The following is a 14,705-nucleotide window of genomic DNA, read 5'->3' on the forward strand; positions in this document are numbered from 1 at the left end:
ACATGTACCAAAATGTTCATTGCAGCTCTATTCACAATAGCCCGGAGCTGGAAACAACCTAAGTGTCCATCATCGGATGAATGGATAAAGAAGATGTGGCACATATATACAATGGAATATTACTCAGCCATAAAAAGAAACGAAACTGAGCTATTTGTAATGAGGTGGATAGACCTAGAGTCTGTCATACAGAGTGAAGTTAGTCAGAAAGAGAAAGACAAATACCGTATGCTAACACATATATACGGAATTTTAAAAAAAAAGGAATGTCATGAAGAACCTAGGGGTAGAATGGGAATGAAGACACAGACCTGCTTGAGAGTGGACTTGAGGATGTGGGGAGGGGGTAGGGTAAGCTGTGACAAAGCGAAGGAGAGGCATGGACATATATACACTACCAGACGTGGGGTAGATAGGAGGTGGGAAGCAGCCGCAGAGCACGGGGAGATCAGCTCGGTGCTTTGTGACCGCCTGGAGGGGTGGGATGGGGAGGGTGGGAGGGAGGGAGATGCATGGGGGAAGGGATGTGGGAACAGATGTATATGTATGACTGATTCACTTTGTTATAAAGCAGAAACTAATTAAAAAAATAAAAAATAAAAAATAAATAGTATTGATTTTAATATGTTAACTACCCTTACATCTTTAGGAGTTATCCCACCTTATCATGTTGATCCTTTTAGTGTGCTATTGAATTTGGTTTGCTAGAATTTTCTTGAGAATTTTTCGATCAATATGTACAAGTATATTGGCCTGTAAGTTCTGCGTTTTTTGTTTGTTTTGTTTTGTGATTCCCTTGTTATATCTTTATCTGGCTTTGTTAATCAGATAAATGCTGGTTTTATAAAATGAGTTTGGAAATGTTTCCTCTTTTTTAGTTATTTGGTAGGGTTGGGAAGGCCTGGCAATAAATCTTCATTAAATGTTCAGTAGAATTCACCCATGAAATGATCTGATCCTCGACTTCTCTTTGTTTGGAGAGTTTTGAATACTGAATCAATTTTCTAATTCATCATTTGTATGATCAAGACATACTTTTTTTTTTGTCTTCTTCGTGATGGTCTTGCAACATGGTACATTAGAGTTAGTGGAGATTTATGCATTTGTGTGACCCTGTTTTTTAGCTTTCTTTATTATTATTTGTATGCTAGGGTGTCAGTCACAATTTCTCCTCTTTCAATTAAAGTTTTATTTATTAAGTTCTTTTTTCTCTTCATTAGTCTAGCTAAAGCTTTGTCAATTTTATTATGCTTTACAAATACCAGCTCTTGGATTCAGTTTTTAAATAATTATATGATTATTGTTTTATTCATTTCCATTTGAAAATTTCATATTTCTTCCTTTTATTCTTGGAAATTAATTTGTTCCTTTTCCCTAGGCCTTCATGTATAAGGATAAGTCGTTTATTTAAGATCATTCTTTTCTCTTAATAAAAGAAGTTATGAATGCTAAAACTTCACTCTTTAGATTGATTATGCTACATCCCCAAAGTTTTGGTATGTTGTCATTTTTGTTTATGTGAAGGTAGTTTCAGATTTCCCTTTTGACTTCTTCCTTGACCCATAGATTTTTCCAGTGTGTGCTGTTTAATTTTACATATTAGGAATTTTTCACTTTTTCTCTTGTTACTGATTTCTAGCTTCATAACGTTATGATAAAACAGGATGCTCAATGTGGTTTTGATCTTCTTAAATTTGTTAAGGCTTGCTTTATGTACCAAGGCAGTGACTATCAGGGGGAATGTTCCATCAGCACTTAAGAAGCATGTGGATTCTGGTTCTGATGAATGGAAGTTCTCTATAAGTTTATTAGGTACCTTCTGTGTCTTTATTAATTTTCTAAGGTAGAAAGTGGGATAATATAGTTCCTTAGTATTATTATTTTTACTGTTGGTTTCTCCTCTCAGATCTCTTAATGGTTGATTTAAATATTTGTTTAATCATGCAACATTCAGTACATATATATTTACAATTATTATAACCTCTTGATAAATTGATCCATTATTATTTTATACTGACCTTATTTATCACTTCTGAACTACTGTGACTGAAAGTCTGTATTACATGAGATTGGGAGAGCCAGTCCTGCTCTTGTTTGGAAAGTGTTTGCACTATCAGTTTGTATTCCCACACCTTTAGCTTATGTGTGTCCTTAAAGTTAAAATGGCTCTTATACACAGCATATTCCTTTTTTTTAACACCTATATCGGAGTATAATTGCTTTACAATATTGCATTAAGTTCTGCTGTATATCAAAGTGAATCAGCTATAGATATACATATATTACCTTTTCCACTCCCTATTGCATTTTCCTCACACCATCCCTATCTCACCCAGCTAGGTGGTCACAAAGCCCTGAACTTATCTCCCTGTGTTATGCAGCTGCTTTCCACTAGCTATCCATTTTACATTTGGTAGTGTATGTACGTCTATATGACTATCTCACTTCGTGCCAGCTTATCCTTGCCCCTGCAAGTGTTATCAAGTCGATTCTCTACATCTGCATCTTTATTCCTCTCCTGCCCCTACGTTCATCAGAACCTTTTTATTTTCTGATTTCGTACATAAGTCTTAGCAAACAGTTTTTTCTTTTTTCTTTCTGATTTACTTCATGAAATATGGCAGACTCTAAATCCATCCAACTAACCACAAAGAGCTCAAATTCATTTCTATTTACGTCTGAGTAATATTCCATTTTATATATATATGCCACACATTCTTTATCCATTCTTCTGTCCATGGACACTTAAGTTGCTTCCATGTCCTGGCTATTGTAAATAGACCTGTAATGAACTTTGTGTTCCATGACTCCTTTTGAATTATGGTTTTCTCAGGGTATAAGCACAGTAGTGGGATTGCTGGGTCATATGCTATTTCTAGTAGTAGTATCTTATGACCTCCATACTTTTCTCCGTAGTGACTGTAACAATTTACATTCCAAACAACAGTGCCAGAAGTTTCCCTTTTCTTCACACCCTCTACAGAATTTATTGTTTGTACCGTTTTTGTTGATGGTCATTCTGACTAATGTGAGGTGATACCTCAGTGTAGATTTGATTTACATTTCTTTAATGATTCATGATATTGGGCAACCTTTCATGTGTTTTATGGCAATCTGTATATCATCCTTGGAGAACTGTATAGTTAGATCTTCTGCTCATTTTTGGATTGTTGTTTGTGTTTTTGGTTTGGAGCTGCATGACCTGTTGGTAAAATTTGGAGATTAATCATTTTCAGTTGCTTCATTTGCAAATATGTTCTCCTATTCTCAGGGTTGTCTTTTGGTCTTGTTTATGGTTTCCTTTGCTGTGCAAAAGCTTTTAAATTTCACTAGGTCCCATTTGTTTATTTTTGTTTTTACTTCCATTTCTCTAGGAGGTGGGTCAAAAAGAATCTTGCTGTGATTTATGTCATAGAGTGTTCTGCCTAAGTTTTCCTCTAATTGTTTGGTCATGTCTGACTTTACATTTAGGACTTTAATCCATTTGTGTTTATTTTTGTGTATGGTGTTAGTGAGTGTTTTAATTTCATTCTTGGACATGTATCCGTCCAGTTTTCCAAGCACCACTTGTTGAAGAGGATGTCTTATCTCCATTGTATATGCTTGCCTGCTTTGTCAAAAATAAGATGACTATATGTGAGTGGGTTTATCTCTGGGCTTTCTATACTGTTACATTGATGTATATTTCTGTTTTTCTGTCAGTACCATACTGTGTTGAGGACTGTAACTTTGTAGTATAGTCTGAAGTGCAGGAGCCTGATTCATCCAGATCCGTTTTTCTTTCTCAAGTTTGTTTTCGTTATTCGGTGTCTTTTTATTTCCATACACATTGTGCAATATTTTCTTCTGATTCCCTGGAAAATGCGATTGATAGTTTGATAGGCATTGCATTGAATCTGTAGATTGATTTGGGTAATATAGTCATTTTTATAATGTTGATTCTTCCAACCCAAGGACATGGCATATCTCTCCGTCTGTATCATCTTTCATTTATTTCATCAGCATCTTATAGTGTTCTGCATACAACTCTATTCTCTCCCCGGGTATGTTTATTCCTATTCTTTTTGTTGCAATGGTAAATAAGAGTGTTTCATGAGTCAAGAGGAGTTCAAGTTGTCTAAAAGCCTACATGTCATTTGTAGAAAGGATCTAAACTTCAGGTATACCCTGAGGTATGTCTTTGCATCTATGGCCCATGGTGCCATTTAGGGCATGTCTATTCTGGAGGGGACCTATACAGGTGGTGTTTAGGGACTGAGGGGAGGGATTTGGATGTCTCTTTGGGGGCATATCATTTTGCGCCAGGGCTTAGGAATATTTGGCAGATGGTCATTTGTGGCCATGTTTCGATAGCACATGGTATTTGCAATGTTCTCCAAAGGGAGGTGGATTTGGGTAAAATTGGAGATTTCTAATCAAGGCAGGATTTGAGGAATATTGTTTAAGTAAGGGTCCTAGTACAAGTGTTGGGATCTTGCCAGAATGACTTTTGTGACCCAAGTTCCATTATAGGGTCCTCCAAGCATTTGGAGATCTGTGTCAATAAGATTCGATTCATCGGAAATCACTTTTCTCGTAAAGATAGTCTTCAAATCAGGCTAAGAAAGGATACTGGAGATAGTCAACTGGGATTTGGAGAGAAACAGGGTACCATTAGGACTTCATTTTCTATAGTTTTACTACCATTCATGAACATATGGCGCCCTTCTTGTCAGGAATGGAGAAAGAACAGTTGTGCTGCTGGGACACAGATATTATCATGCAAAATTACATGCATTGGTTATTCATGAGGGAAAGTATAGTCCCAATTTAGAGAGGATCTATTTAGGACAGATGTACATCTATCATGAAGAGTATGGCCTTTGCTCATTCATGTACATAAACTATGTATAATTTTCCCTAACGGGTTACAGAGTTGTGAGCCTTGTGTCTAGTGAAGAAGTACATACTTCTGTATATGAGGAAGGGAAAGCCTTCTGGTCCAGTATGTCAGTTACCTGCAAAGTTTCTAAATGAAAAATCCAGCATTGTTCTCTCCCTGCTGTGTGATCACAGGCAATTTCTTTTCAGCATCCATTGGTGGTAGGAAGGTGATGATAAGTAGAACAGCAAATACTTACATGATCTTTACAGTGTGGTGAATGTAAGTCTTTATCAGGTGTCATAATACACCAGGTAATTTAATAGTATTCCAGCTACTAATGTTAATTAGGTAGTATGTACTCTGTGTCACACTCTTTTTTATGCCCTTTATTCATATTTAGTCATTTAAACTCTACCAATGGGGAAAGTTACAATCATTATCCTCATTTTATAGATGGCCCAGAGAAGTGAGGTCCCTGTCTTCAGGTCACACAGCTGATAATCATGGAAAGAATTACTGGAAGGGTCCAACACTTCTCTTGTGCCAACTGCGGGCTGGAACACGAAAGGATCATTGTTTCTTCCTCAGAAAGGACAGCTAATGAGTTATGTCAGAAGATGATAGTGTAAGGCCCTCCAAAAATTCTTTACATTACAAACCTACAAAGTTGTCAGACTCAACTTTTTCAGAACTCTGGAAATTGACAAAATTTCACAGGAACTAGGGAAGTATTTACGTGTTTAAAAATGACTGAATCTTGGTAAGATCAGCAAGCTCTAGAGACTTTAAATGGTCACAATCCCATCCTCCTTTTTTCCAGCTTAATAATAGTACATATTGAAAGAGTATGCATTCCTTTTGCATCCGAGTAGCCACCAGAAGGAGAAGAACAAAGTGAGAATTCTTTCAGAACCTCATCTCCAAAGATTTATCATTATCTGATGTGACTGAGATGTTCCTTGGAATTCTGCGTTTGCAAGACTGTCTATATTTGACATAATTTGGAGGTCACCCAGTGCAGATGTACTTTAACCTGGGGAGTTGTCAAAATAATTATGGGGGCAGAAAGAAAGTTTTAAGAATTAATGCCAAGAAACATCCCAAATTTGATGCAAAACATCATTATACAGATTCGCCCAGCTAAACAAACTCAAAGCAGGTTAAACTCAAAGAGATCCATAGCAACACATATCATAAACTACTGAAAGCCAAAAACCAAGAGAGAATTGTGAAAGCACTGTGTAGCAACCCATGACATGTAAGAGATTCTCAATTAAGCCAAAAAAAAAAAAAAGACTACTCATCAGACAACATGCAGGGCAGAAAACACTTCGATACATTCATAGTGCTAAAAGAAAAAAAAACAAAAACTGTCAACCAAGAATTTTATATGCAGCAAGACCATCTTTTGAAACTGAGGACAGGATTAGGACAATTCCAGATAAGCACAAAACGGAGAGGATTTATTGCTAACTATCTGCCCTACAAGATGAGATAATTCTTGGAGAGAGTCCAAACTAAAATGAAAGACACTTTGATGATAACTCAAATCCAGAGAAAGAAAGAACATCAGTAAAAGTAATTATATAGGTAAATACAGAGGATAATTTAAACGATTTTTTTGTTTGTATGATTGTAGTCTGAATAATAGTCCCCCAATATGCCCACATTTTAATCCCCAGGACATGTATGTTATTTTATGCAGAAAACTTTGCATATATGATTATATTAGAGTCTTCAGATGGGAAATTTTCTTGGGTTACCTTGGGTGGATCTAATCAAAATGCTTCTTATAAGAGGAATGAAGGAGATGTCGGTGACAGAGGACAAGTTAATGTGATGACAGAAGTAGATAATGAACTGATGTATTTGAAGGTAGTAGAAGGGGTTACTAGACTAGGAATACTAGCAACCACTAAGCAAAAAAAAAAAAAAAAAAAGGGCAAAGAAATACATTCTCCCAGCAGAGCCTCCAGATGGACCCAATCCTGCCAACATATTGACTTTAGCCCAGTAAAATGGATTTGGGACTTGTAACATGTAGTATTTTAAGAGAACAATTTGTAAAGTTTTAAACAATTGAATTCCTGAAAATGTGTTAAAGCAACAATAGTAAACAAATGCAGTTACTTTTTTCTCTTACCTGATTTAAAGCATTACTCCACAGGAAAAAAAAATTAATCGGTGCTGATGTAAAAAGTGTATAAAGATGTAATTTATGATAAGAACAACACAAGAAAAAGGATAAACTAGATAAAAGAAAAAATTCATATTTTGAAATTAAGTTGGTATTAATGTGAACTACGTTGTTAGAAAGTGTCAGTTTACTTTATAACAACCTAATTCCAGAGCAACCACTAATAAAATGGCTCTAAAATGTATATAGGACCCCGGAGGAAGATGGCGGAAGAGTAAGACGCGGAGATCACCTTCCTCCCCACAGATACATCAGAAATTCATCTACACGTGGAACAACTCCTACAGAACACCTACTGAACGCTGACAGAAGACCTCAGACCCCCCAAAAGGCAAGAAGCTCCCCACATACCTGGGTAGGGCAAAAGAAAAAAAGAATAAACAGAGACAATAGGATAGGGACGGGACCTGCACCAGTGGGAGGGAGCCGTGAAGGGGGGAAGGTTTCTACACACTACAAGCCCCTTCGCGGGCGGAGACTGCAGGTGGCGGAGGGGGAAAGCTTCGGAGTAGCGGAGGAGAGCACAGCAACAGGGGTGCGGAGGGCAAAGCGGAGAGATTCTGGCACAGAGGACCGGTGCCCTCAGGCACACACCAGCCCGAGAGGCTTGTCTGCTCGGCCGCCGTGGCGGGCGGGGCTGGGAGCTGAGGCTCGGGTATCGGCTTTCAGTCGGAGCGCAGGGAGAGGACTGGGGCTGGCGGCAGGAAGAGAGCCTGAAGGGGTTAGTGCACCACGGCTAGCCCGGAGGGAGTCCGGGGAAAGGGTCTGGAGCTGCTGAAGAGGCAAGAGACTTTTTTCCCTTTTGTTTCCTGGTGCGCGAGGAGAGGGCATTAAGAGGGCTGCTTGGGGAAGCGCCGGAGACAGGCACGAGCCGCGGGTAAGGCACGGACCTCGGAGACGGGCGTGGGCCGCCGCCGCCGCCGCGGCCCGCCGCCCGCCGCCGCGGCCCGCCGCCGCCGCCGCCACCGCCGCCCGCCGCGGCCCGCCGCCGCCGCCGCCGCCGCCGCGGCCCGCCGCCGCCGCTGCCGCCGCCGCCGCGGGGCCTGTGTGCGAGCGCGGGTCACTGTCCGCCCCGCCTTCCGGGGGGCCTGTGCACCCCGCCACTGCCGGGGTCCCCGAGACCCGGGGACGGCTTTCCCGGGAAAGCGCACGGAGCGCCACGGGCTGCTGCAACGTCACGCCGGCCTCTGCCGCCGCAGGCCCGCCCCACACTGCGCGCCCCTCCCTCCCCTCTGCCTGAGTGAGCCAGAGCCCCCGAATCAGCGGCTCCTTTAAACCCGTCCTGTCTGAGCGAAGAACGGACGCCCTCCGGCGACCTACGCGCAGAGGCGGGGCCAGGTCCAAGGCTGAGACCCGGGAGCTGTGAGAGCAGAGGCAGGGAAATCTCTCTGTGCAGCCTCGGAGGCAGCGGATTAAAGCTCCACGGTCCATTTGATGTGCCCTGCGTCTGTGGAGTGCATGAATGGACAGCGAATCATCCCAAATTGAGGAAGTGGACTTTGAGGACAAGATTTAAGACTTTCCCCCCTTTTCCTCTTTTTACAACGAATTATTCCAAATTAAGGAGGTGGACTTAGAGAGCAAGATTTCAGACTTCTCGCCCTTTTCCTCTTTTTACAACGAATTATCCCAAATTGAGGAGGTGGACTTGGAGAGCAAGATTTTTGATTTTTCCCCCTGCTCTCTTTTTGTGAATGTGTATGTGTAATCTTCTGTGTAAGATTCTCTCTGTATAGCTTTGCTTCCACCATATGTCTCAGGGTTCTATCGGTCCGTTTTTTTTTTTTTTTCAATAATTACTTTCTAATTTTAATAACGCTACTATATTTCATACTTTATTCTATTTTACTTTACCTGCTCTTTCTTTTTTTCCTACTCTCCCTTCCTCCCTCCCTCCCTCCGCTCCTCCTTTCCTTCTTTCTTTTTCTTTCCTCCCTCCCACCCTTCTTCTTTCCACTTTCTTTTTCTTTCCTTCCTCCCTCCCTCCTGTCTTTCTTCCTTTCCTTCCTCCCTCCCTCCCTCCTTTCTTTCCTTCTTTCTTTCCATCCTTCCTCCCTCCCTCCCTCCCTCCTTTCTTTCTTCCTTCCTTCCTTCCTTCCTTTCTTCCCTTCTTCCTTTCTTTCCCTCTCTCTTTCTTTCTTCTACTAATTCTTTCTTTCTACTTTTTCTCCCTGTTACTCTGAGCCAGGTGGATGAAAGGCTCTTGGTGCTGCAGCCAGGAGCCAGTGCTGTGCCTCTGAAGTGGGAGAGCCAACTTCAGGACACGGGTCCACAAGAGACCTCCCAGCTCCACATAATATCAAGCAGCGAAAATCTCCCAGAGATCTCCATCCCAACACCAGCACCCAGCTTCAGTCAACGACCAGCAAGCTACAGTGCGGGTCACCCTATGCCAAGCAACTAGCAAGGCAGGAACACAACCCCACCCATTAGCAGAGAGGCTACCTAAAAACATAATAAGGCCATAGGCACCCCAAAACACACCACCAGACGTGGACCTGTCCACCAGAAAGACAAGATCGAGCCTCAACCACCAGAGCACAGGAATTAGTCCCCCCCACCAGGAAGCCTACACAACCTACTGAAACAACCTTAGCCACTGGGGTCAGACACCAAAAACGACGGGAACTACGAATCTGCAGCCGGCAAAAAGGAGACCCCAAACACAGTAACATAAGCAAAATGAGAAGGCAGAAAAACACACAGCAGGTGAAGGAGCAAGATAAACACCTACCAGACCTAACAAATGAAGAGGTAATAGGCAGTCTACCTGAAAAAGAATTCAGAATAATGATAGTAAAGCTGATCCAAGATTCTATTTCCATGATCCATAATCTTGGAAATAGAATAGACAACATGCAAGAAACAGTTAACAAGGACCTAGAAGAACTAAAGATGAATCAAGCATCGATTAAAAACACAATAAATGAAATGAAAAATACTCTAGATGGGATCAATAGCAGAATAACTGAGGCAGAAGAACGGATAAGTGAGGTGGAAGATAAAATAGTGGAAATAACTGATGCAGAGCAAAATAAAGAAAAAAGAATGAAAAGAACAGAGGAGAGTCTCAGAGATCTCTGGGACAACATTAAATGCACCAACATTCGAATTATAGGGGTTCCAGAAGAAGAAGAGAAAAAGAAAGGGACTGAGAAAATATTTGAAGAGATTATAGTTGAAAACTTCCCTAATTTGGGAAAGGAAATAGTTAATCAAGTCCAGGAGGCACAGAGAGTCCCATACAGAATAAATCCAAGGAGAAATACACCAAGACACATATTAATCAAACTGTCAAAAATTAAACACAAAGAAATCATATTAAAAGCAGCAAGGCAAAAACAACAAATAACACACAAGGGAATCCCCATAAGGTTAACAGCTGATCTCTCAGCAGAAACCCTACAAGCCAGAAGGGAGTGACAGGACATAATTAAAGTGATGAAGGAGAGAAACCTGCAACCTAGATTACTCTACCCAGCAAGGATCTCATTCAGATTTGATGGAGAAATTAAAACCTTTACAGACAAGCAAAAGCTGAGAGAGTTCAGCACCACCAAACCAGCTTTACAACAAATGCTAAAGGAACTTCTCTAGGCAAGAAACACAACAGAAGGAATATACCTACAATAACGAACCCAAAGCAATTAAGGAAATGGGAATAGGAACATACATATCAATAATTACCTTAAATGTAAATGGACTAAATGCTCCCACCAAAAGACACAGAGTGGCTGAATGGATACAAAAACAAGACCCATATATATGCTGTCTACAAGAGACACACTTCAGACCTAGAGACACATACAGATTGAAAGTAAAGGGATGGAAAAAGATATTCCAGGCAAATGGAAATCAAAAGAAAGCCGGAGTAGCAATTCTTATATCAGACAAAATAGACTTTAAAATAAAGACTATTAGAAGAGACAAGGAAGGACACTACATAACGATAAAGGGATCGATCCAAGAAGAAGATATAACAATTGTAAATATTTATGCACCCAACATAGGAGCACCTCAATACATAAGGCAAATACTAACAGCTATAAAAGGGGAAATCGACAGTAACACAATCATAGTAGGGGACTTTAACACCCCACTTTCACCAATGGACAGATCATCCAAAATGAAAATAAATAAGGAAACACAAGCTTTAAATGATACATTAAACGAGATGGACTTAGTTGATATTTATAGGACATTCCATCCAAAAACAACAGAATACACATTTTTCTCAAGTGCTCATGGAACATTCTCCAGGATAGATCATATCTTGGGTCACAAATCAAGCCTCGGTAATTTTAAGAAAATTGAAATTGTATCAAGTATCTTCTCCGACCACAATGCTATGAGACTAGACATCAATTACAGGAAAAGATGTGTAAAAAATACAAACACATGGAGGCTAAACAATACACTACTCAATAACGAAGTGATCACTGAAGAAATCAAAGAGGAAATTAAAAAATACCTAGAAACAAATGACAATGGAGACACGACGACCCAAAACCTATGGGACGCAGCAAAAGCAGTTCTAAGGGGGGAAGTTTATAGCAATACAATCCCACCTTAAGAAACAGGAAGCATTTCGAGTAAACAACCTGACCCTGCACCTAAAGCAATTAGAGAAAGAAGAACAAAAATACCCCAAAGCTAGCAGAAGGAAAGAAATCATAAAGATCAGATCAGAAATAAATGAAAAAGAAATGAAGGAAACGATAGCAAAGATCAACCAAACTAAAAGCTGGTTCTTTGAGAAGATAAACAAAATTGACAAACCATTAGCCAGACTCATCAAGAAAAAAAGGGAGAAGACTCAAATCAATAGAATTAGAAATGAAAAAGGAGAAGTAACAACTGACACTGCAGAAATACAAAAGATTATGAGAGATTACTATAAGCAACTCTATTCCAATAAAATGGACAACCTGGAAGAAATGGACACATTCTTAGAAATGCACAACCTGCCAAGACTGACTCAGGAAGAAATAGAAAATATGAATAGACCAATCACAAGCACTGAAATTGAAACTGTGATTAAAAATCTTCCATCAAACAAAAGCCCAGGACCAGATGGCTTCACAGGTGAATTCTATCAAACATTTAGAGAAGAGCTAACACCTATCCTTCTCAAACTCTTCCAAAATATAGCAGAGGGAGGAACACTCCCAAACTCATTCTACGAGGCCGACATCACCTTGATACCAAAACCAGGCAAGGATGTCACAAAGAAAGAAAACTACAGGCCAATATCACTGATGAACATAGATGCAAAAATCCTCAACAAAATACTAGCAAACAGAATCCAACAGCACATTAAAAGGATCATACACCATGATCAAGTGGGGTTTATCCCAGGAATGCAAGGATTCTTCAATATACGCAAATCAATCAATGTAATACACCATATTAACAAGCTGAAGGAGAAAAACCATATGATCATCTCAATAGATGCAGAGAAAGCTTTCGACAAAATTCAACACCCATTTATGATAAAAACCCTGCAGAAAGTAGGTATAGAGGGATCTTTCCTCAACATAATAAAGGCCATATATGACAAACCCACAGCCAACATTGTCCTCAATGGTGAAAAACTGAAACCATTTCCACTAAGATCAGGAACAAGACAAGGCTGCCCACTCTCACCACTCTTATTCAACATAGTTTTGGAAGTTTTAGCCACAGCAATCAGAGAAGAAAAGGAAATAAAAGTAATCCAAATTGGAAAAGAAGAAGTAAAGCTGTCACTGTTTGCAGATGACATGATACTATACATAGAGAATCCTAAAGATGCTACCGAAAAACTACTAGAGCTAATCAATGAATTTGGTAAAGTAGCAGGATATAAAATTAATGTACAGAAATCTCTGGCATTCCTATACACTAATGATGAAAAATCTGAAAATGAAATCAAGAAAACACTCCCATTTACCATCGCAACAAAAAGAATAAAATATCTAGGAATAAACCTACCTAAGGAGACAAAAGACCTGTATGCAGAAAACTATAAGACACTGATGAAAGAAATTAAAGATGATACAAATAGATGGAGAGATATACCATGCTCCTGGATTGGAAGAATCAATATTGTGAAAATGACTCTACTACCGAAAGCAATCTACAGATTCAATGCAATCCCTATCAAACTACCACTGGCATTTTTCACAGAACTAGAACAAAAAATTTCAAAATTTGTTTGGAAAAACAAAAGGCCCCGAATAGCTAAAGCAATCTTGAGAACGAAAAACGGAGCTGGAGGAATCAGGCTCCCTGACTTCAGACTATACTACAAAGCTACAGTAATTAAGACAGTCTGGTACTGGCATAAAAACAGAAAGATAGATCAGTGGATCAGGATAGAAAGCCCAGAGATAAACCCACGCACATATGGCCAACTTATCTTTGATAAAGGAGCCAGGAATGTACAGTGGAGAAAGGACAGCCTCTTCAATAAGTGGTGCTGGGAAAACTGGACAGGGACATGTAAAAGTTTGAGATTAGATCATTCCCTAGCACCATACACAAAAATAAGCTCAAAATGGATTAAAGACTTAAATGTAAGGCCAGAAACTATCAAACTCTTAGAGGAAAACATAGGTAGAACACTCTATGACATAAATCACAGCAAGATCCTTTTGGACCCACCTCCTAGAGAAATGGAAATAAAAACAAAGATAAACAAATGGGACCTAATGAAACTTCAAAGCTTTTGCACAGCAAAGGAAACCATAAAGAAGACCAAAAGACAACCCTCAGAATGGGAGAAAATATTTGCAAATGAAGCAACTGACAAAGGATTAATCTCCAAAATTTATAAACAGCTCATGCAGCTCAATAGCAAAAAAACAGACAACCCAATCCAAAAATGGGCAGAAGACTTAAATAGGCATTTCTCCAAAGAAGATATACAGACTGCCAACAAACACATGAAAGAATGCTCAACATCATTAATCATTAGAGAAATGCAAATCAAAACTACAATGAGATATCATCTCACACCAGTCAGAACGGCCATCATCAAGGAATCTAGAAACAATAAATGCTGGAGAGGGTGTGGAGAAAAGGGAACACTCTTGCACTGCTGGTGGGAATGTGAATTGGTACAGCCACTATGGAGAACGGTATGGAGGTTCCTTAAAAAACTACAAATAGAACTACCATATGACCCAGCAATCCCACTACTGGGCATATACCCTGAGAAAACCATAATTCCAAAAGAGACATGTACCAAAATGTTCATTGCAGCTCTATTCACAATAGCCCGGAGCTGGAAACAACCTAAATGTCCATCATCGGATGAATGGATAAAGAAGATGTGGCACATATATACAATGGAATATTACTCAGCCATAAAAAGAAACGAAACTGAGCTATTTGTAATGAGGTGGATAGACCTAGAGTCTGTCATACAGAGTGAAGTTAGTCAGAAAGAGAAAGACAAATACCGTATGCTAACACATATATACGGAATTAAAAAAAAAAATGTCATGAAGAACCTAGGGGCAAAACGAGAATAAAGACACAGACCTACTTGAGAATGGACTTGAGGATATGGGGTGGGGGAAGGGTAAGCTGTGACAAAGCGAAAGAGGCATGGACATATATACACTACCAAACGTAAGGTAGATAGATAGTGGGAAGCAG

This window comes from Mesoplodon bidens, assembly GCF_964165515.1.
Source record: "Mesoplodon bidens genome assembly, contig: HAP1_SCAFFOLD_210, whole genome shotgun sequence".
NCBI classification, from domain to species: Eukaryota; Metazoa; Chordata; class Mammalia; order Artiodactyla; family Ziphiidae; genus Mesoplodon; species Mesoplodon bidens.